This window comes from Nomascus leucogenys, chromosome 12, assembly GCF_006542625.1.
Source record: "Nomascus leucogenys isolate Asia chromosome 12, Asia_NLE_v1, whole genome shotgun sequence".
In the NCBI taxonomy this organism is placed as follows: domain Eukaryota; kingdom Metazoa; phylum Chordata; class Mammalia; order Primates; family Hylobatidae; genus Nomascus; species Nomascus leucogenys.
Window position 1 is genome coordinate 54,317,589 of NC_044392.1, and position 22,016 is coordinate 54,339,604.

Here is a 22,016-nt window from a genome sequence, read left to right on the forward strand (position 1 = left end):
CTCAAGTGATCTGCCTGCCTCGACCTCCCAAAGTGCTGGGATTAAAGGCATGAGCCACTGCGCCCAGCCATGATGAGAGAGTTTCTAGTTGAGGGGCGTTTACTACCTGCATATGGAATGTTAACTGAAACTACCCCTATCATTGAAGGACATAAAATGATCCTGATACCTGAAATACCCATACTGTCTGGGATGATGTCAGATAAACATGTTAATGAGGATGGCAGTTCCCAGAGTTCCATACTTAAATAGCAATGGTTTATATAGGATCATGCCACCTGGGGAATGCCAAAAGGAGATACTCACAGGCATGGATCCTCTTTTTCCCTAAAACTGACTCTGGAACTACATGAGGAGCTGCCAGATTCCATGGTTCCTGATAAACAATTCCCTCACTGACAAAAAGCTATTGGATTTGTGGAAGGCAGTTTCAAAGTGAAAGGACCACCTCTTGTTTGGAAGCCTGCTCCTCTGATTATTTATCAAAATGAGCCTCCAGGCCCCACCCAGACTTCTGGAGCTGGTGAGGCAGAGCCTGCTGAGGAACCAGTTCTTGGCCATCTTCACCCTGGAGGAGCTGCCCAAGGAGGTCTTCTGTCTGCTGTTCATGCAGGCCTTTAGCAGGAGATGCTGTGAGATTCTAAAGGCCACGGTGCAGACCTGGCCTTTACCCCGCCTCCCTCTGGGTTCCCTGATGAAGACACCTCATCTGGAGACCTTGCGAGCTGTGCTGAAGAGACTTGATACACTGCTGGCCAGAAGGTTCACCACAGGAGGTGGAAACTTCAAGTGCTGGATTTGTGGGATGTTGATGAGAATTTCTGGACCATATGGTCTGGAGCCAGGGCCCTGTCCTGCTCCCCAGAGGCCATGAGTAAGAGGCAGACAGTGGTGGACTGTCCAAGGACAGGAGAGCACCAGCCCTTGAAGGTGTTCATAGACCTCTACCTAAAGGAAAACACCCTGGATGAGTGTCTGCGCTACCTCTGTGGCTGGATCCACTACAGAAGAGGTTTAGTACACCTGTGTTGTACTAAGGTACAGAATTACTCAATGCCCACTTCAAACTTCAGAAATTTATTGGAAAAGGTATACCCAGACAGCAGTATCCATGAGTTGGAAGCCTGGAAAAAGTGCTCACTGAATAGAACAGGAAAGTTTGCCCCTTACCTGAGCCAGATGAGCAATCTTCACAAACTCTTTTTAGCCTTTGGTTATGGGCATGAGTTATACATGCGTGGCCAACAGCAGTTCATTCCTGACTTGGACTTTCCATTCCTCTGCCTAGAACTCCCAGATGCTTTATATAAGAAAGATCAATAATATCAAAGAGCACCTGCTCAGGTGCCTCAAGAACCCCTTGGAGGCCTTTACATTCTGTCATGCTTACCTAGCTGATCGGGACATGGAGTGTCAGTACCCAAGCCTCAGTCAGCTAAAGCAGCTGCATCTGATTCATATCCTAATGCGGACCACCAATCTTGAGCCCCTTGGAGCTCTGCTAGAGAAAGCTGCTGCTACTCTCGAGACCCTCGTCTTAGAGGACTGTCAGATCCAGGACTCCCAACCCAGGGTCATCCTGCCTGCCCTGAGCCACTGCTCCCAGCTCACCACCTTCTACTTTCACAGAAATGAGACCTCCATGAATGCTCTGAAAGTCCTGTTGCGTCACACAGGCAAGCGGAGCAAGTTAGGCCTGGAGACATATCCTGCCCCTCTGGAGAGTCTTGACAACAGGGGTCATGTCAGTTGGGAGATCCTGTCCCCAATTCAGGCTGAGCTGATGCGTACACTCAGGGAAGTAAGGCAGCCCAAGAGGATCTTCTTTGGTCCCGCCCCCTGCCCTTCTTGTGGCTCATGGCCATCTGAGAAACTGGAGCTCCATCTTTGCTCCTGGGGAAGGCCTGGTTAGTGGGGTGGATAGGCTTTCTCCCAGACACTTGGGCACTAAAATCTAGGACGTAGGTACATTTTGCTGTTGTTGTTGTTGTTGTTTTGAGACAGAGTCTCACTTTGTCACTCAGGCTGAAGTGCAGTGGTACAATCTCAGCTCACTGCAACCTCCGCCTCCTAGGTTCAAGTGATTCTCCTGCCTCAGCCTCCCAAGTAGCTGGTGTCACGGGCGTGCGCCACCATGCCCAACTAATTTTTGTATTTTTAGTAGAGACAGGGTTTTACAATGTTGGTGAGGCTGGCCTTGAACTCCTGACCTCAAGTGATCTGCCCACCTCTGCCTCCCACAGTGCCAGGTTTACAGGCATGAGCAGCCAGACCTGGTCAGGTGCATCTCAAAGGAAGCACAGAGCCAGTGTGTTTCAGGCACATGCTCACTGTGAGTAGAAAAACAAAGGTGACTCAGCAGGGGGCAGTACTGGGTGAAAACGTTGACTTGGCGTCCATGAGGCCTTCAGGGACCTGTGCCCTAGAGTCAGAACCTGAAGTTCTAGAGTGATGCAGGAGTTACTTCTGCAAGGATGGTTATTTAAAAATGTCAAAAATAAATGGAACCTGAATGGAAAAAAAATTTGTAATTCTAACACGTAGCCGAGACCAGGAATTAGGCTAAGATAATTAGGCTAAAATACATATATATATACATATATATATATATATGTATATATATATGTATATATATATGTATATATATGTGTATGTATATATATGTGTATATATATATATATACACACACATATATATATACACATATATATATATAAAATTTTAAAAAGCCCTATAAGTTATATGTTGTTTGTCTTTATCTGTTTTGCATTGCTAGAACAGAATACCTGAGGCTGGATATAAAGAAAAGAGCCTTATTTGGCTCACAATTCTGGGGGCTGGGAGGTCCGAGATTGGGCAGCTGCATCTGTTGAGGGCCTAAGGCTGCTTCCACTCATGGCTGTAAGTGGAAGGGGAGCAGACATGTGCAAAGAGGTCACATGGCAAGAGAGGAAGCAAGAGAGAGAAACTGAGGAAGCCAGATTCTAAAAGCCCACTCTCACCAGAACTAATCCATCCCCACAAGAGGAAGAACTGACTCACCCCCACAGACGGCATTAATCTATTTATGAGAGAGCTGCCCCATGACCCAAACCTCCCAGCAGATCCCACCTCCCAACACTGCCACACTGGGAATCAAATTCCAACATGAGTTTGGGCAGGGACAAACTACATCCAAACTATAGTACTGTTACTATCCATGCTTAGAGATGAACAGAACTAGGTTAGAGAGATTAGGTAAATGAGGATTTGAAGCCAGGTATTCTGACTTCCAAAGACTGAACTCTTGACCACCATGCTTTACTGCATCTGTAAGGGCTATTTTGACAGCTAGAGTGCAGAGAACACATGAGTGGTGGGGAAATGGATGCAGCAGGCAATGGAATGAAAAAGAACAAAAGAACAGAAGGCAGCAATGGCAGGACCCATGGGAACAGATAGAAGACCTAAGCAAATGTATAAGTCTGGGGAGATCCTGAAGAGAAGCCTAAGAAAGGCTAATTGGCACAGAAGGACCCAGGAGGAAGTTGGAAGGGATGGAATTAGAAGGCCTAGGAAGGAGTTAGCGTGGTCAAAGAGAGACTTTTCTGGAACAAAGAAGGAGCAAGGTGAAAGTACCAAGGAATTCTGAGGAGAAGCTGAGAGATCTTAGCTGTCATGGTCAAATTTTATCGCCCAAAAAATGTTGAAGTCCTAACCTCCAATATCTGTGAATGGGACCTTATTTGGAAACGGGGTGTCTGCTGTTGATCAAGTCAACATGAGGCCAGTGGGTTTGGCCCTAATCCAATATGACTGTATCCTTATAAAAAGGGGAAAAATGGACATGAAGACAGAGACATGGGGAGAATGCCATGTGAACCTGAAGGCAGAGATCAAGATGATATGCCTACAAGCCAAGGAATACCAAATATTGAAATTGTGTTTTTTTTTTTGAGACAGTCTTGCTCTGTTGCCCAGGCTGAAGGGCAGTAGCATGATCTTGGTTCACTGCAACCTCCGTCTCCCAGGTTCAAGCAATTTCCCTGCCTCAGCCTCTCAAGTAGCTGGAATTACAGGCACCTGCCAAAACACCCAGCTAATTTTTGTATTTTTTTAGTAGAGACAGGGATTCACCATGTTAGTCAGGCTGGTCTGGAACTCCTGAACTCAAGTGATCCACCTGCCTCGGCCTCCCAAAGTGCTGGGATTACAGGCATGAGCCACTGCACCTGGCCCAGATACTGCATTTGAAATGCAATATTGAGAAGACATCCAGAAGCTAGAAGAGAGGCATGGAACAGATTCTCCCTCACAGCCCACAGAAGGAACACCTTTATCTTGGGTTTCTGGCCCCCAGAACTGTGACAAAAAATTTCTGTTGCTTAAGTTACCCACTTTGTGGCCCTTTTTATTATGGCAGCCCTAGCAAACTAATACAGTGACCTCGACTTTCTCAAGAAATAGGCAACTTGTTCCCCATATCACATAGCTTCTGTAAAGAAAGACTTCTGGCTCTATCCAGGGCCAACCCAGGTGTGGTTGGTGGAGACAATATTATAAGTGCAGCACTTGGGCCAGGGCTTAGGAGAAATCAAATGGGAAAAGTCTTTTTCCCTTCTCCCTCCAGGGACTCAAACAGCAACTGATTTCCTCATCCAGCTTGACCCTCCAAGGTGTCCTGGGAACAGGGTGCAGGAGTGCAAGGTGGGCATGCTCCCTGAACTGAGCTGTAAGGAACCTGGCTTGCTTTGGTCAAGGATAGGCCGAGGTAAACATTCAGAGTGACTCAGCAAGTTTAGAGCGCAGGCGTATAACTCCACTTGTTGTCATGTCATGTAGACATAACATACAGAAGCTCACCACCATAGCCATAATATAGGGAAGGCTCATCACTTGGCTCTAAGCCACTATTGTCTATAAAAGGTATGATTGCTTTGCCAACACTGTACAGGCACACTGGTGTCCAGAGAAAGAGAGAGAGCCAAAGCTGTCCATCTTTGCAGATGGACAGAGGGGAGCCAGGATGCAGCTTGGCTCACTCATGTCCAGAGAGAGAAAGAGTTAAGCTGCTGACCCTGAAGGCAAGGGAGAGCCGACCACGCAGCTGTGTGTGGGAGCCACTGAACTAACCAGCTGAGACAGGGTGGACAGTGTGAGAAAGCTGTTGATGAGAGCTGGTGCTGAATAAAATCATCTTTCACCTGCCTACAGCCCCCAAAGTGTTCTTTCTGCTCATCCACCCACTCCCTTTGGACTGCAACATGACATTTGGCATAGTCGTGAACCTGACATAAGCATAACTGAGGCAGGCAGATGTAAGGCCTGAGTGTGCAAAGGGCCTTTCTAGGGTGGAATTTATACCTATGACCAGGGCACTGGGACATCCAGCTCGCCTTGGATGTTGCCATTAGCATAGCTCACTTGGCATTTAAGGTTACATTAGACCCCTTGAGGTATTGCTGTGAGGCTGGCTTTTTTTTTTTTTTCTTTGAGGAGAAAAAGAAGGAATTCATTTTTATTTTCACAAGGTCTCCAGAAGCCTGGGTTGGTGCAGGTGGGAATGTGCAGCTGACATTGAAGCCCATGGGAGGGTGGGAAGGAGCCCCACTGGGGATAACACGCCCCTGGCCCCCACCTAGCTTTTACTCCTATCTCGGTGGTCTATGAATCTTTTGTCCCCAGTAGCCCTACTGGTCAGGGACTGTGTCTCATTCTTTTTGATGGCCCCACAGTGCCTAACCTAGAACCTGACACATAGTCACTCCCCAATGATATAGAGTAGTGGCTCAATAGCTTCTTCAATATTAGAACAATGACGAATGTTTCCATGTTTCCCATTCCAAAAGCAGATTTAGAACACTGACACCCATTTAGAAGCAGGATCAAAGCCCACAGCATAAGGGCTATTCTGACACTGTTGATACCACCTATTCCAGCACACCACCTTCCAAGGTCAAAAGTGACTGCTCCCCTCCATTTCCCAGCTGTCCGGCCTGGGAAAAACAGGATTGGAACAGAACAGGAAGTACTAAGTAGGAAAACACTAGAAGTTAGAATTATAAAATGTAGTAACACACTAGAAGCCTGCTGAAGACTCCTTAAGCAGGAGTGACGGAAAGCTGGGAAGGAGGAGGAACAATTGTGAAAGAGACCAAAACACCAGGCGCTTGAAAAACTTTGGTTCCCTGACTAATCAGTGGAGTCAAATGGAAAGACAGCCCAAGAGAGGACATTGTGGGTAAAGTGGAAACAGAAACCAGGCCATTAAAAATATATAAAGAAGAGCCTTGCAAGGAACTCCATAATCAATAACAAAGACACATACCCCTGAACCTAAAATAAAAGTTTGAAAAAAAAAAAAAAAGACACGTGAAAGAGAGAAAGCCAGCTAAGGACTCACTAACAGCAATGACACCTCAGGTGCAGATAGCACTTTATAAAGTGCTTTCATGTATAACAACATAGAGAGTAAGGTAGGAGTTCATATTCCCACTTTATAGAGTGGGCAGCTGAAGTTGAGAGAGGGCATATAATTTATATACAGTCACACAGCTGGTAAGTGGTGGAGCCTGTTCTCTAGCACTCAGAATGGAAAAGAATTCAGTGAATAGGCTGAAAGAATTCTTCATCTTTGTCTCACCAAAAGAGGTGGTAAATTTGCCACTAAAATAGACAAATAAATATGTTCTCACTACCATGCAGCAGCAGCACAGCATAGCTAAGGCACAGTTTCTGGAGTCCAACAGACCTAGGCTCCAGCCGTAGCTCTTCTACCTACTAACGAGAGACCATGAACAAGCTGTTTAATCTCTCAGAACTTAATTTCCACAACTGAAAGATAAGAATAATACTAGAGTTATTTTGAGGGGGGAAAACACGGTTATATATGTAATAAAATTGCTAATATTTATAAAGTGCTTAGTGTTTTCTTTTTTGTTTCTTTTTTTTTCTTTGAGACAGAGTCTCTCTTTATCACCCAGGCTGGAGTGCAGTGGTGCTATCTCGGCTCACTGCAAGCTCCGCCTCCCAGGTTCAAGCCATTCTCCTGCCTCAGCCTCCCAAGTAGCAGGGACTACAGGCGCCCGCCACCATGCCCGGCTAATTTTTTATTTCTAGTAAAGACGGGGTTTCACCATGTTAGCCAGGATGGTCTCGATCTCCTGACCTTGTGATCCATCGGCTTCAGCTTCCCAAAGTGCTGGGATACAGGCGTGAGCCACCGCACCCAGCCAGTTTTTTTTTTTTTAATAATAACATATTTTCTATTGAAAACTTAAATTTTAAACTTTTCAGAAAGAAAATCATAACTCACTGAAGAGTGTGCTCATTTTGCCCCCAGTCCACCTAAGGAAAGTCTGTATCAGGCAGGTCCACCATCAAAATACCACTGTGGTCTCCAGACATTAAAAGCAGAATTACTAGGGGTGGGCTCAAGCTAACCACCTGACGTAGTGCCTGTGTACCATCTCCTGCAATCCTCACATTACCATGTGAAGTCACAACTAGCATTCGTTCCACAGATGAGGAAACTGAGGCCAATAGAGATTGAGTAACTTGCCCAAGATCAGGGCAAATTTGCATCCAGGTTGATCTGACTCCCAATCCTATGTTCTAAATCTATGGATTTCCTGAATCAGTAATTTTTTTTTTTTTTAATTTTGGAACTTATATAGAGTTCCAGTATTTGTGACAGGTAAGAATATAATTTCTAACACTCTAAAAGTCATCTCCTATTATTCATATATACATTTATTTGATAAATGTTCATTGGTGTCTACTATGTTCCAGGAACCGTCTTGGGGGCTGGGGCACAGAACCAAGCCAATTCTCTTCCTCATGCCATTATCAATTATCATGTTTAATACCAAAGATTTTAAATGACTCATTATTATGAAAACATGGGAAATAGTAATACCATACATAGATAATAATAATTACAAACATGGAAACAGTAATCTAAAACATAAGAAAAAGGATTAGAAATAATAATACCAAACATAGGAAAAATATCAAATGTAGAAAATACACCAAACACAGGAAAGAAAGATGTTTTAAAAGATAGGAAGACACAAAAAAGTGCAAGATCAAATTTTTATTTTATGATACTCAACGTATTTACTATAATTGTTTACCAGTTTGGAGATTAATATTCACCAGTGCAATAAGTGGCGTTTAGTAGTCCAACTTGTTTTAGTGGCTCCTTTCAAATCAGTCTCTATAGAAAATTGTTTCTTATATACCTATATGGCAAAAAAATAGAGAAAAAAGGAAATAAATTTCTTTTTTTTGAGATGGAGTCTCTCTCTGTCACCCAGGCTGGAGTGCAGTGGTGCGATCTTGGCTCACCGCAAGCTCCGCCTCCCGGGTTCACGCCATTCTCCTACCTCAGCCTCCTGAGTAGCTGGGACTACAGGCGCCCGCCACCAAGCCTGGCTAATTTTTTGTATTTTTAGTAGAGACGGGTTTCACTGCGTTAGCCAGGATGGTCTCGATATCCTGACCTCGTGATCCGCCCGCCGTGGCCTCCCAAAGTGCTGGGATTACAGGCATGAGCCACCACGCCAGGCAGAGATAAAATTCTAACACCATGTCTCCCAATTTTGGGTGAAACAAGCACACCCTCCTTTCCCCTCCCACCCTCACCATTCTTTTCACCATCTCCTGGAAAGATCAAGAAGGAAGGGTTTGAGGGGGCTGGTTAGGTGCCCAGGTCAGGTGGGCCTGTGGGAGATCTGACCACTCATCTAGCAGCAGTTAAGCATTTATCTGAAAGGGATGCTGCAGATGGATGGAGAATCCTTCTGCAAAGACTAGCATAGTCTGAGACGATGCCGGGGAGCTCTGCCCCACATTTCAGTCCCCCAAAGCCATCCCACCATGCTACCGCTTTCTTTGAGGCCCAAAGAGCTTCTCTCTTCTCAAAAGGCCCCTAGTAAAAATGCAAGTATTTCTGTGGGTGTTAAGCATATCAGCTAACACTTTTCTTATCAGCCACAGCACCTTTGTTATCAGCGAACACCTTGGCTCAAATTACTTGACAATTTTCAGAGTGTGTGTGCACAAAAGAAACCCCTGCTTTGTCCCTGGTAGATGAAGGTGAAGGGTGGCGATAAGGGTTTAGGGAATGCAAAGTGAACAGGGAGAATTGTTAGAGGAGACCCAAGATAAGTCTCCACTATCTTGACCACTTGCTTTGCTTGCCCTGCACTCATGAGAGAGGGGACAGGGAGAGAGGCAAGAGGTGTGTGTGTTCGTGTGTGTATGTGTTTGTGTGTGTTATATAATCTGTGTAAGGACTCCTGGGAAGCAGACAGCAAGTTCTGAGAAGAGGATTGCAGAGAAGTTTGCATGGCCTGAATGGAGACTGTAGACCCTCAAGGGATGGCTGAATCTGTTGGTGTAAAATATTTTAAATCAATCATTTTAAAAATTTGTTTAATAACTAGCCTCTCTCCTAATATCCAATTTGTACTTGCTTCACTTACAAAAAGCCATTTGAATATTTACCTTCCAAATCAGATCATTCTGAGCATCCAGTCAGTAGTTACACTATGAAAAACTTGTTAACAGGCAAGAGAGGCTGTAGTTTATAGCCAGCACCTGGTAGCTGGGAACAGTGAGCTATGACAGATGCAAGGGGAGGGGATGTGTCCTGTTTCAGGGGCTGATCATTGATACCAGATCCTGCTCCCCAAATCACACCTCTCAACTATTAGCTCAGCATAGATGGCATCCACGCCTCCTGTCTCTCATAGTAAGGGAATCGGTGGCATCTCCAGGTGTATACTCCACCTAGCTCTCAGCATCATTCACTCCATTTTGTTCTCCTAAGTTCTCCTAGGAATCTTCCACTAATATATCTTAGTGTGGCTCCAGGGAATAAAAGAGACAAAACCAATGGCTTACTGAAAATAATATTTTAAGTGATATTTAATGCTTCAGATAATTGGTCATAATAAGAGGTCGGTTTGCCAAATTATAGATACAATGTTATTCCAACACTATAAAAATATACTGTTACATATATATGTATATGCAAAAGGAAAAAAGAAAACACATGAAAATATTAACATTAACAATGGATATCTCTGGGCACTGAGACTGAGGATGACTTCTGTTAGCTTTCCTCAAGTCCATTCACTTCTCTCCAGGTCTTTGGCATCACCTAGTCATGTCACTATCATCTCCCTCCTGATCTTCTACAGTAACCTCCTAAATGATCAGCCTGCAGCTGGTCTTGCCAACTCACTCCCCACATAGAATCAAGAGTGAACTTCTTCAAATGCAAATCTGGTGACCATGGAGACAGGATGACAAACTGGCACCACCTGCTTGCTCCTTCCAAGAAACCCAACCCTAGAAATGTCCAAGAAGCAAACATGAGCTTATTAGACTCAATGCTTATTGCAAAAACTCTTTTTTTGGTTTGTATGCTTGTTTGTTCATTGGTAGGAAGTTAAAGTTTGGTTAGATTTTGGAGGTGTCACAATGACAGACAATGGCAGCCTACAGCAGACAAGGGCTAGAAACTTTGGACAATATATTAGCTTCCTATTGCTGTGTAACAAATTATTGCAAGTTTAGCACCTTAAAACAACATACTTTTAGCGTCTCTCAGTTCCTGTGAGTCAGGCATCCAGATATGGCTCAGCTGGGCCCTTTGCTCAGGGTTTCACAAGTCTGTGATCAGTGTCTGGACTGCATTTCTTTGTAGAGCTCCAAGTTCTCCTTCTCAGCTCATATAACTGTCGGCAGAGTTAGTTCCTTGCGTTTGTAGGACAGAGGTCCCTGCTCTCTTGCTAGCTGTCAGTAAGGGCCACTGTCAGCTCCTAGAGGCCCCCACAGTTCCCTGTCATATGGCTTTCTGACAACTTGGCCACTTACTTCTTCAAAGCCCGCAGGGAAGCTCACTCTCTCTCCATCTTACTAAGATGGAATCTTATATAATGTAATATAATCACAGTGTGACTATTCCACCATATTCACAGGTCCTACCCACATTCAAGGGGAGGGGACTATAGAGGGTGTATATACCAGGAGACAGGAATCTTGGGGACCATCTCAGAATTCCACCTACCACAATTTGACCTCTGGCCTCAGTAATTCATATTCCTCCCACATGAAAAATACATTCACCTCATCTGTTACAGGCTAAATTGTGTCACGCAAAATTCATATGTGAAAGTCCTAACTCCCAGTATGTGACTGTATTTGGAAATAGAGTCTTTAAAGAAGTAATTAAAGGTCAGGCGCAGTGGCTCACACCTGTAATCCCAGCACTTTGGGAGGCTGAGGTGGGCAGATCACAAGACCAGGAGATCAAGACCATCCTGTCTAACATGGTGAAACCCTGTCTCTACCAAAAATACAAAAAACTAGCTGGGCGTGGTGGCACACACCTGTAGTCCCAGCTACTCAGGAGGCTAAGGCAGGAGAATCACTTGAACCCAGGAGGCGGAGATTGCAGTGAGCCGAGATCACGCCACTGCACTCCAGCCTGGACAACAGGGTGAGACTCCGTCTCAGACAAACAAAAATAAATAAATGAATAAATAAATAAATAAATAAATTTAAACACAGAATGACTCAAAATATATGTTTGTTTGTTTTTGGAAAAAAAAAAAAGAAGAAATTAAATTGAGATCCTTAGGATGGGCCCTAATGTAACATGACTGGCGTCCTTATACAAAGTAGAAATTTGGGCATAGATGTATACAAAAGGAAGACCGTGTGAAGACACAGAGAGAGACAGGCATCTATAAGCCAAAGATATGGGCCCTCAGGAAAAAAAAAAAAAACCCTGCCAATACTTTGATTTCAGACTTCTAACATCCAGAATTGTGTGAGAAATCATTTCTGTCATCCAGGTCACCCAGTTTGTGGTACTTTGATTTGGCAGCCCTAGCTGACTAATACACCATTCCAGCATCTTCATCCCATTACATCATCAGCAAAATCTCTTCATGAAATCTCATCTCATCAGCTCAAAATCCAAAATCTCATTATCTAAATCATATAACTCAGGTACAGACAGGGATCCTGGGTACAGTCTATTCAGTACAATTCCTGGGACACAATTTCTCTCCATTTAAGAACCTATAAAACTTAAGAGACAAATTATCTACCCACAAGGCACCCAACATACAATGTTCGGACAGACATAGGATAATAGCTATAGACATCCTGGTTCAAAAATGGGAGAGATGAGAGATAAAAAAAGGAGTCACCGGTCCATCACAGTATTGAAATTCAGCCAAGCAAATATTACATTTCCTTGATTAAGTTTCAAGGAATGGGAATAGAGACTGTTTAGCTCTCTAATCTCTGAACTCTGCATTCTGGTCTCTGAGACATCTTTCCTTTTTGACAAAAGGTAGCTTATGTTTGCAGCTGAGTCGTTTTAATCAGTCCACTTTCTGCCAGTAGCTCAGAGTCCTCTTTCAAGCCTGGTGTAGAAAGCTAGAACTAGCATATACAGTGAGGAGGGCATATTTGCAGGTGAGGGGCTAGCAATGAAAATAGGAGATTGGTCTCATACAGGAACACTGGTCACATAATTAAATATATTAAAGATATTGAGAGCCAGGTTTCTTACCATCAGAAAATGGATTAACAAATATGAAAAATGAGAAATACAGAATGAACTCTGTGGTTTTGGACTGGAATTAGAAGTATCAGTTTGCAATATATAGAGAGAAATATAAAAATATAGATATAAACATGTGTGTATATCTATATATATTTCTTATCTATGTCTACTGAGAAGTCTGGGAAGTGAAACACCCCAAAAGCAAGAACCAAACCTGTTGCCCAGATGCGGGCTTCTCAACATCATTCTCTACTTGAAGGAACCAGGGTTCCTCAGAGAAATGTCTTGAGTTTAAGGCTTGGGCAGGGAAAGTATAAGGTGAGCTCATAACATTTTTTCACCTCAGAAGGCAAGAAAGTACTCAAAGAATGACAGGACTATATCAAAAGCACACAAACACCAGCTTGAAGAGGCTTCCAATGGCCAAACTGGAGACAATTTGAGTATCAAAGAATGATTGTAACAGATCATAATTCATTGAATAAAATAGGAAACCATGAGCCCATACAGGTATAAAACAATAAATAAATAAATTAAAAGTTTGTTCAGGAATAGGATAGTTACATAGCTTCAACATTTTTCACACAAAATATTCATTAATTACAAAAAGAAGTAACTTGAAACTGGAGAAGACTAGTAGACATCATCTTAATAAAGCAACTCTTGGCTGGGAGTGGTGGCTCACACCTGTAATCCCAGCACTTTGGGAGGCTGAGGCGGGTGGATCACCTGAGGTCAGGAGATCAAGACCAGCCTGGCCAACATGGTGAAACCCCATCTCTACTAAAAATACAAAAATTAGCCAGGTGTGATGGTGCGTGCCCGTAATCCCAGCTACTCAGGAGGCTGAGGCAAGAGAATAGCTTAAACCCCGGAGGCAGAGGTTGCAGTGAGTCAAGATCGTGCCAGTGCACTCCAGCCTGGGCAACAAGAGCAAAACTCCATGCCAAAATAAATAAATAAATAAATAAAGCAAGCAAGCAACCAAAATTGACATCATCGATAATGGGAAAAATTGAAGTTTTGCACTATCTGGCATGATGCACTGAGAAGAACACAGTATCAGTTCTGTTATTATTTCCAAAGATGCATAACCCGAGTCTACTCTGAGGAAACAGCAGATGGGTCTGAATTGAGAGACATTCTACAAAATAACTGGCTTATAATCTTCAACAGTGGCAAGGATATGACAGTCAAGGAAAGATGAGGAACCATTTCAAATTGAAGTTAGCCAAAGATGTGATACATGCAGTATTTTGAACTGGATCCTTTCGCTACAAAGAATGTTATTGCAACACTTGGCAAAACTTGGAATGGGATCTGATGACAGTGATTCATCAAGGTTAATTTTCTTTTTTTTTTTTTTATTTAAGACACAGGATTTCACTCTGTCACCCAGGCTGAAGTACAGTGGCACAATCATAGCTCACTGCAGCCTCAACCTCCCTGGCTGTAGTGATCTTCCTGCTTCAGCCCCCTGAGTAACTGGAACTTGTATTGTATATACTATATATAGTCTATATAAGCATATGGAAGAATGTCTCTGTAGGAAATAAACACTGAAGTTTTTGGGATAATAGGGAATCAGGTTAGCAGCTTATTCTCAAAGGGTTAAGGAAAAACAATTACTTCTACCATACTTGTACGTTTTTAGTATGACTGTAATCCTTTAAAAATATTTAATTTAAAAGTATACTAATAAATAAACAGGCCATGGTTTGACTACTTTGGGGCAGGCTGTCCCCCCACTCCAGCTTGCAGGCCATTTCAGGGCCTGTTGGGTTGGAGACCAATAGTTTGTTGCCAGTCTCAGGCAGGAAAATTGAACTGATTTTGTCCACGCAGCAGCAGCTGCCTGAACGCAGCTCAAGATTTCCTGCCTGGCCACATTTCTGGTTAAACTTCACTGACAAATCATTCCCACTGTTCTCAACATATTTCCCCATGTGTAACAGAGTCACCAAATCAAAGACCTAGGTCTGGCTCTAAAATCTCTCACATTCTTTAGACTACAGCTCTCTGTCTGTCCCTAAATCTTCCTAAACCAGCCAGGCACCCAGGGCTCCTCAGGAATAGATTTACTTGCTATCATATTATGGGGAATGTGGCTGACTTTTGCAAGAGATTTCCTGCCTTTTCTCAGCAAGTGACTAAACTGGTTACAGCTAATTCTGCTGGGAAGTAACCAGCTGTTTTTCCACAATCCTGCAGCCATTTCCATGAATTAATTTGGGAGTATTGTAGACCCTTGAAGCAGCATAAGGCTCTGGTGCCTGATAGCTTTAGTAGGATTTAGCATCCTCAGCAATGGGCTGAATATAAAGAAACATAAAATCTATTAACAGCTGCTCCTGAAAAGCCCTGTGCAGTCTTGGGTGAGGTAAAGAATCTCCCTATTCTCATGAGTGATGAAATGATAGCACCACTAACCCATACCTATTGTCAAGGCGTGTGTGAGGATAAACAGAGTGTATTTGGAGAGTCTTGAGTTCTATATTAACAGAATGTAGTATAGCCATATTGCCATATTTATTCAGTGTTTAATAGCAGGAAGCAATTTAAAATCCTATCCCTGCTAAATAAAAGAATTATTCTTACTAACAATTACATTTAGATAATAGTTTGTGTTCAGTCACTTATTTATATACTCAGCACACATTCACTGAACACATACTCTGTGCTGGTCACTGTATAGGCACAAAGGATGTAACTGTGAACAGGACAGCACAGTCCTTACCCTCATGGTGCATAGAGCCAAATGGGGAACTATGCAACTAGCCACTTCTTGCAAGTTTGAGGAGTAATAAAAAGGAAAAAAAAGAACTTAATTTTCAATGAAAATGACTTATTAGGCAAGTAAAAAAAAAAATCATAGGTCTGGAAGTCAGAAGAGGATTTGAGACCTGGATCTCCTGCTTACTGCTATGTCAGCCTCCAAAAGTTATTTAAATTCTGGTCACCTGGGCGAGATGGCCAACTAGGGACAGCTCCAGGCTGCAGCTCCCAGCGAGATCAACACAGAAGGTGGGTGATATCTGCATTTCCAACTGAGGTACACAGCTCATCTTATTGAGACTGGTTAGACAGTGGGTGCAGCCCACAGAGGGCAAGCAGAAGCAGGGAGGGGTGCCACCTCACCAGGGAAACACAAGGGGTCAGGGAAATCCCTCCCCTAGCCAAGGGAAGTTGTGAGGGATTGTACCACGAGGAATGGTGGATTCCGGCCCAGAAACCATGCTTTTCCCACAGTCTTTGTAACCCGCAGACCAGGAGATTCCCTCAGGTGCCTACACCTGGGTTTCAAGCACAAAACTTGGTGGCCATTTGGGCAGACACCAAGCTAGCTCCAGGAGTTTTTTTCATACTCCAGTGGTGCCTGGAACACTAGCAAGACAGACTGTTCACTCTCCTGGAAAGGGGGCTGAAGCCAGGGAGCCAAGTGGTCTAACTCAATGGATCCCACCCCCATGGCTAAGATCCACTGGTTTGAAATTCTTGCTGCCAGCACAGCACTCTGAAGTTGACCTGGGATGCTAGAGCTTGGTGGGGGGAGGGGCATCCACCATTACTGAGGCTTGAGTAGGCGGTTTTCCTCTCACCGTGTAAACAAAGGCGCTGGGAAGTTGGAACTGGGCAGAGCCCACCACAGCTCAGCAAAGCTGCTGTAGCCAGACTGCCTCTCTAGATTCCTCCTCTCTGGGCAGGGCATCTCTGAAAGAGAGGCAGCAGCCCCAGTCAGGAGCTTATAGATAAAACTCCCATCTCCCTGGGACAGAGCACCTAGGGGAAGGGGCGGCTGTGAGCGCAGCTTCAGCAGACTTAAACGTTCCTGCCCGCCGGCTCTGAAGAGAGCAGCGGATCTCACAGCACAGCACTCAAGCTCTGCTAGGGGAGAGACTGCCTCCTCAAGGCACCTCCTCCAGTGCCTCCTGACTGGGAGACACCTCCCAGCAGGGGTCGACAAAAACGTCATACAGGAGAGCGACAGCTGGCATCTGGTGGGTGCCCCTCTGGGATGAAGCTTCTGGAGGAAGGAAGAGATAGCAATATTTGCTGTTCTGCAGCCTCCACTGGTGATAGCCAGGCAAAGAGGGTCTGGAGTGGACTTCCAGCAAACTCCAGCAGACCTGCAGCAGATGGTCCTGACTGTTAGAAGGAAAACTAACAGACAGAAAGGAATAGCATCAACATCAACACAAAGGATGTCCACACAAAAACCCAATAGAAGGCCATCAACATCAAAGACCAAAGGTAGATAAATCCCTGAAGATGAGGAAAAACCAGTGCAAAAAGGCTGAGAATTCCAAAAGCCGGAACACCTCTTCTCCTCCAAAGGATCACAACTGCTCACCAGCAAGGGAACAAAACTGTACAAAGAATGAGTTTGATGAATTGACAGAAGTAGGCTTCAGAAGGTGGGTAATAACAAACTCCTCTGAGTGAAAGGAGCATGTTCTAACCTAATGCAAGGAAGTTAAGAACCTTGAAAAAAGGTTAGAGAAATTGCTAACTAGAATAACCAGTTTAGAAAAGAACATAAATGACCGGATGGAGCTGAAAAACACAGCATGAGAACTTCGTGAAGCATACATAAGTATTAACAGCCAAATCAATCAAGCAGAAGAAAGGATAAAAGAGATTAAAGATCAACTTAATGAAATGAAGCATGAAGACAAGACTCAAGAAAAAAGAATGAAAAGGAATGAACGAAGCCTCCAAGAAATATGGGACTATGTGAAAAGACCAAACCTATGTTTGATTGATATACCTGAAAGTGATGGGGAGAATGGAACCAGGTTGGAAAACACTCTTCAGGATATTATCCAGGAGAACTTCCCCAACCTAGCAAGGCAGACCAACATTCAAATTCAGGAAATACAGAGAACACCACAAAGATACTCCTCGAGAAAAGCAACCCCAAGACACATAATTGTCAGATTCACCAAGGTTGAAATGAAGGAAAAAATGTTAAAAGGAGCAAGAGAGAAAGGTGAGGTTACCCACAAAGGGAAGCCCATCAGATTAACAGCAGATCTCTCTGCAGAAACCCTACAAGCCAGAAGAGAGTGGAGGCCAATATTCAACATTCTTAAAGAAAAGAATTTTCAACCCAGAATTTCATATCCAGCCAAATTAAGCTTCATAAGTCAAAGAGAAATAAAATCCTTTACAGACCAGCAAATGCTGAGAGATTTTGTCACCACCAGGCCTGCCTCACAAGAGCTCCTGAAGGAAGCACTAAACATGGAATGGAAAAACTGGTACCAGCCACTGCAAAAACATACCAAATTGTAAAGACCATTGGTGCTATGAAGAAACTACATCAACTAATGGGCAAAATAACCAGCTAGCATCATAATGACAGGATCAAATTCACACATAACAATATTAACCTTAAACGTAAATGGGCTAAATGCCCCCAATTAAAAGACAAAGACTGGAAAATTGGATAAAGATTCAAGACCCGTTGGTGTGCTGTATTCAGGAGACCCATCTCACATGCAAAGACACACTTAGGCCCAAAATAAAGGGATGGAGGAAGATTTACCAAGCAAATGGAAAGTAAAATAAAAGCAGGGGTTGCAATCCTAGTCACTGATAAAACAGACTTTAAACCAACAAAGATCAAAAAGACAAAGAACGGCATTACATAATGGTAAAGGGATCAATGCAACAAGAAGAGCTAACTATCCTAAATATACATGCACCCAATACAGGAGCACCCAGATTCATAAAGCAAGTTCTTGGAGACCTAAAAAGACACTTAGACTTCCACACAATAATAGTGGGAGACTTTAATACCCCACTGTCAGTAGTAGACAGATGAACAAGACAGAAAATTAACAAGGATATTCAGGACTTGAACTCAGCTCTGGACCAAGCAGACCTAATAGACCTCTACAGAACTCTCCACCCCAAATTAACAGAATATACATTCTTCTAAGCGCCACATCACACTTATTCTAAAATTGACCACATAATTGGAAGTAAACACTCCTCAGCAAATGCAAAAGAATGGAAATCATAACAAATAATCTGTCAGACCACAGTGCAATCAAATCAGAACTCAGGAATAAGAAACTCACTCAAAACCATACAACTACATGGAAACTGAACAACCTGCTCCTGAATGACTACTGGGTAAATAACGAAATTAAGGCAGAAATAAATAAGTTCTTTGAAACCAATGTGAATGAAGACACAATGTACCACAATCTCTGGGACACAGCTGAAGCAGTGTTTGGAGGGAAATTTATAGCACAAATGCCCACAGAGAAGTGGGAAAGATCTAAAATCAACACCCTAACATCACAATTAAAAGAACTAAAGAAGCAAGAGCAAACAAATTCAAAAGCTAGCAGAAGGCAAGAAATAACTAAGATCAGAGCAGAACTGAAGGAGATAGAGTCACGAAAAACCCTTCAAAACATCAATGAACCCAGGAGCTCATTTTTTGAAAAGATTAACAAAATAGATAGACTGCTAGCCAGACTAATAAAGAAGAAAAGAGAGAAGAATCAAATAGACACAATAAAAAATGATAAAGGAGACATCACCACTGATCCCACAGGAATACAAACTACCATCAGAGAATACTATAAACACCTCTATGCGAATGAACTAGAAAATCTAGAAGAAATGGACAAATTCCTGGACACATACACCCTCCCAAGACTAAACCCGGAAGTCGAATCCCTGAATAGACCAATAACAAGTTCTGAAATTGAGGCAGTAATTAATAGCCTAACAACCCAAAAAAGCCCAAGACCAGATGGATTCACAGCCAAATTCTACAAGAGCTACCAAGAGGAGCTGGTACCATTCCTTCTGAAATTATTCCAAACAACAGAAAAAGAGGGACTCCTCTCTAACTCATTTTATGAGGCCAGCATCATCCTGATACCAAAACCTGGCAGAGGCACAACAAAAAAAGAAAATTTCAGGACAATATCACTGATGAACATCAATGTGAAAACCCTCAATAAAATACTAGCAAACTGAATCCAGCAGCATATCAAAAGCTTATCCACCAGGATCACGTCAGCTTCATCCCTGGGATCCAAGGTTCAACATATGCAAATCAATAAACAGAACCAATGAAAAAAACCACATGATATCTCAATATATGCAGAAAAGTCCTTCGACAAAATTCAACACTCCTTTATGCTAAAAACTCTCAATAAACTAGGTATTGACATAATGTATCTCAAAATAATAAGAGCTATTTATGACAAACCCACAGCCAATATCATACTGCATGGGCAAAGGCTGGAAGCATTCCTTTTGAAAACCAGCACAAGACAAGGATGCCCTCTCTCACCACTCCTATTCAACATTCTGGCCAGGGCAATCAGGCAAGAGAAAGAAATAAAGGGTATTAAAATAGGAAGAGAGAGAGACAAATTGTCTCTGTTTGCAGATGACGTGATTGTATATTTAGAAAACTCCATCACCTCAGCCCAAAATCTCCTTAAGCTGGTAAACAAATTCAGCAGTCTCAGGATACAAAATCAATGTGCAAAAATCACAAGCATTCCTATACACCAATAACAGACAAACAGAGAGCCAAATCATGAATGAACTCCCATTTACAATTGCTACAAAGAGAATACAATACCCAGGAATACAGCTAACAAGAGGAGTGAAGGACCTCTTTAAGGAGAACTACAAACGACTGCTCAAGGAAATTAGAGAAGATGCAAACAAATGGAAAAACACTCCATGCTCCCAGATAGGAAGAATCAACGCCATGAAAATGGCCATACTGCCCAAAGTAATTTATAAATTCAATGCTACACCCATTAAACTACCATTGACATTCTTCACAGAATTAGAAAAAACTATTTTAAAATTCATATGGAAGCAAAACGAGCCTGTACAGTCAAGACAATTGTAAGCAAAAAGAACAAAGCTGGAGGCATCACACTACCTGACTTCAAACTATACTACAAGTTTACAGTAACCAAAACAGCATGGTACTGGTACTAAAACAGACACATAGACCAATGGAACAGAATAGAGAACTCAGAAATAAGATCACCCATCTACAGCCATCTGATCTTTGACAAGGCTGACAAAAACAAGCAATGGGGAAAGGATTCCCTATTTAATAAATGGTGCTGGGAACACTGGCTAGCCATGTGCAGAAAATTGAAACTGGTACCCTTCTTTACACTTTATACAAAATTTAACTCAAGATGGATTAAAGACTTATATGTAAGACCTAAAACCATAAAAACCCTAGAAGAAAACCTAGGCAATACCATTCAGGACAGAGGCATGGGCAAAGACTTCATGTCTAAAACACCAAAAAAAAAAATGGCAACAAAAGCCAAAATTGACAAATGGGATCTAGTTAAACTAAAGAGCTTCTGCACAGCAAAAGAAACTCTCATCAGAGTGAACAGGCAACCCACAGAATGGGAGAAAATTTTTGCAAACTATCCATCTGACAAAGGGCTAATATCCAGAATCTACAAGGAACTTAGACAAATTTACAAGAAAAAAGCAAACAACCCCATCAAAAAGTGGGCAAAAGATATGAACAGACACTTCTCAAAAGAAGACATTTATGCAGCCAACAAACATATGAAAAAAAAGCTCATCATCTTTGGTCATTATAGAAATGCAAATCAAAACCACAATGAGATACTATCTCATGCCAGTTAGAATGGTGATCATTAAAAAGTCAGGAAACAACAGATGCCGGAGAGGATGTGGAGAAATAGGAATACTTTTACACTGTTGGTGGGAGTGTAAATTAGTTCAACCATTGTGGAAGACAGTGTGGTGATTCCTCAAGGATCTAGAACCAGAAATATCATCTGACCCAGCCATCCCATTACTGGGTATATACCCAAAGGATTATAAATCATGCTACTATAAAGACACATGCACACAAATGTTTATTGCAGCACTATTCACAACAGCAAAGACTTGCAACCAACCCAAATCCCCATCAATGATAGACTGGATAAAGAAAAAGTGGCACATATACACCATGGAATACTATGCAGCCATAAAAAAGGATGAGCTCATGTCCTTTGCAGGGACATGGATGAAGCTGGAAACCATCATTCTCAGCAAATGAACACAGGAACAGGAAATGAAACGTTGCATGTTCTCACTTACAAGTGGGAGTTGAACAATGAGAACACATGGATACAGGGCGGGGAACATCACACACCAGGGCCTGTTGTGGGGTGGGGGCCTAGGGGAGGGATAGCATTAGGAGAAATACCTAATGTAGATGATGGGTGGATGGGTGCAGCAAACCACCATGGCATGTGTATACCTACGTAACAAACCTGCATGTTCTGCACATGTATCCCAGAACTTAAAGTACAATAAAAAAAAAGTTACTTAACTTCGAATAGCCTTGATTTCATCAGCATTCTCTGAGAATCCATATAGCAACATCTGTACAGCCTCTCTCATGAGGTTG

The 22,016-nt window shown here is 42.8% G+C and overlaps 2 pseudogenes across 1 annotated transcript in view; one reads left to right on the forward strand and one right to left on the reverse strand.

The window, feature by feature from the left end:
• Window positions 1–22,016, reverse strand: part of LOC100585076 — a 1,278,821-nt pseudogene that overhangs the window by 749,230 nt on the left and 507,575 nt on the right. The gene's annotated exons all lie outside the window — the stretch shown is intronic.
• LOC100585418 overlaps window positions 488–22,016 on the forward strand; it is a 45,459-nt pseudogene continuing 23,930 nt past the window's right edge.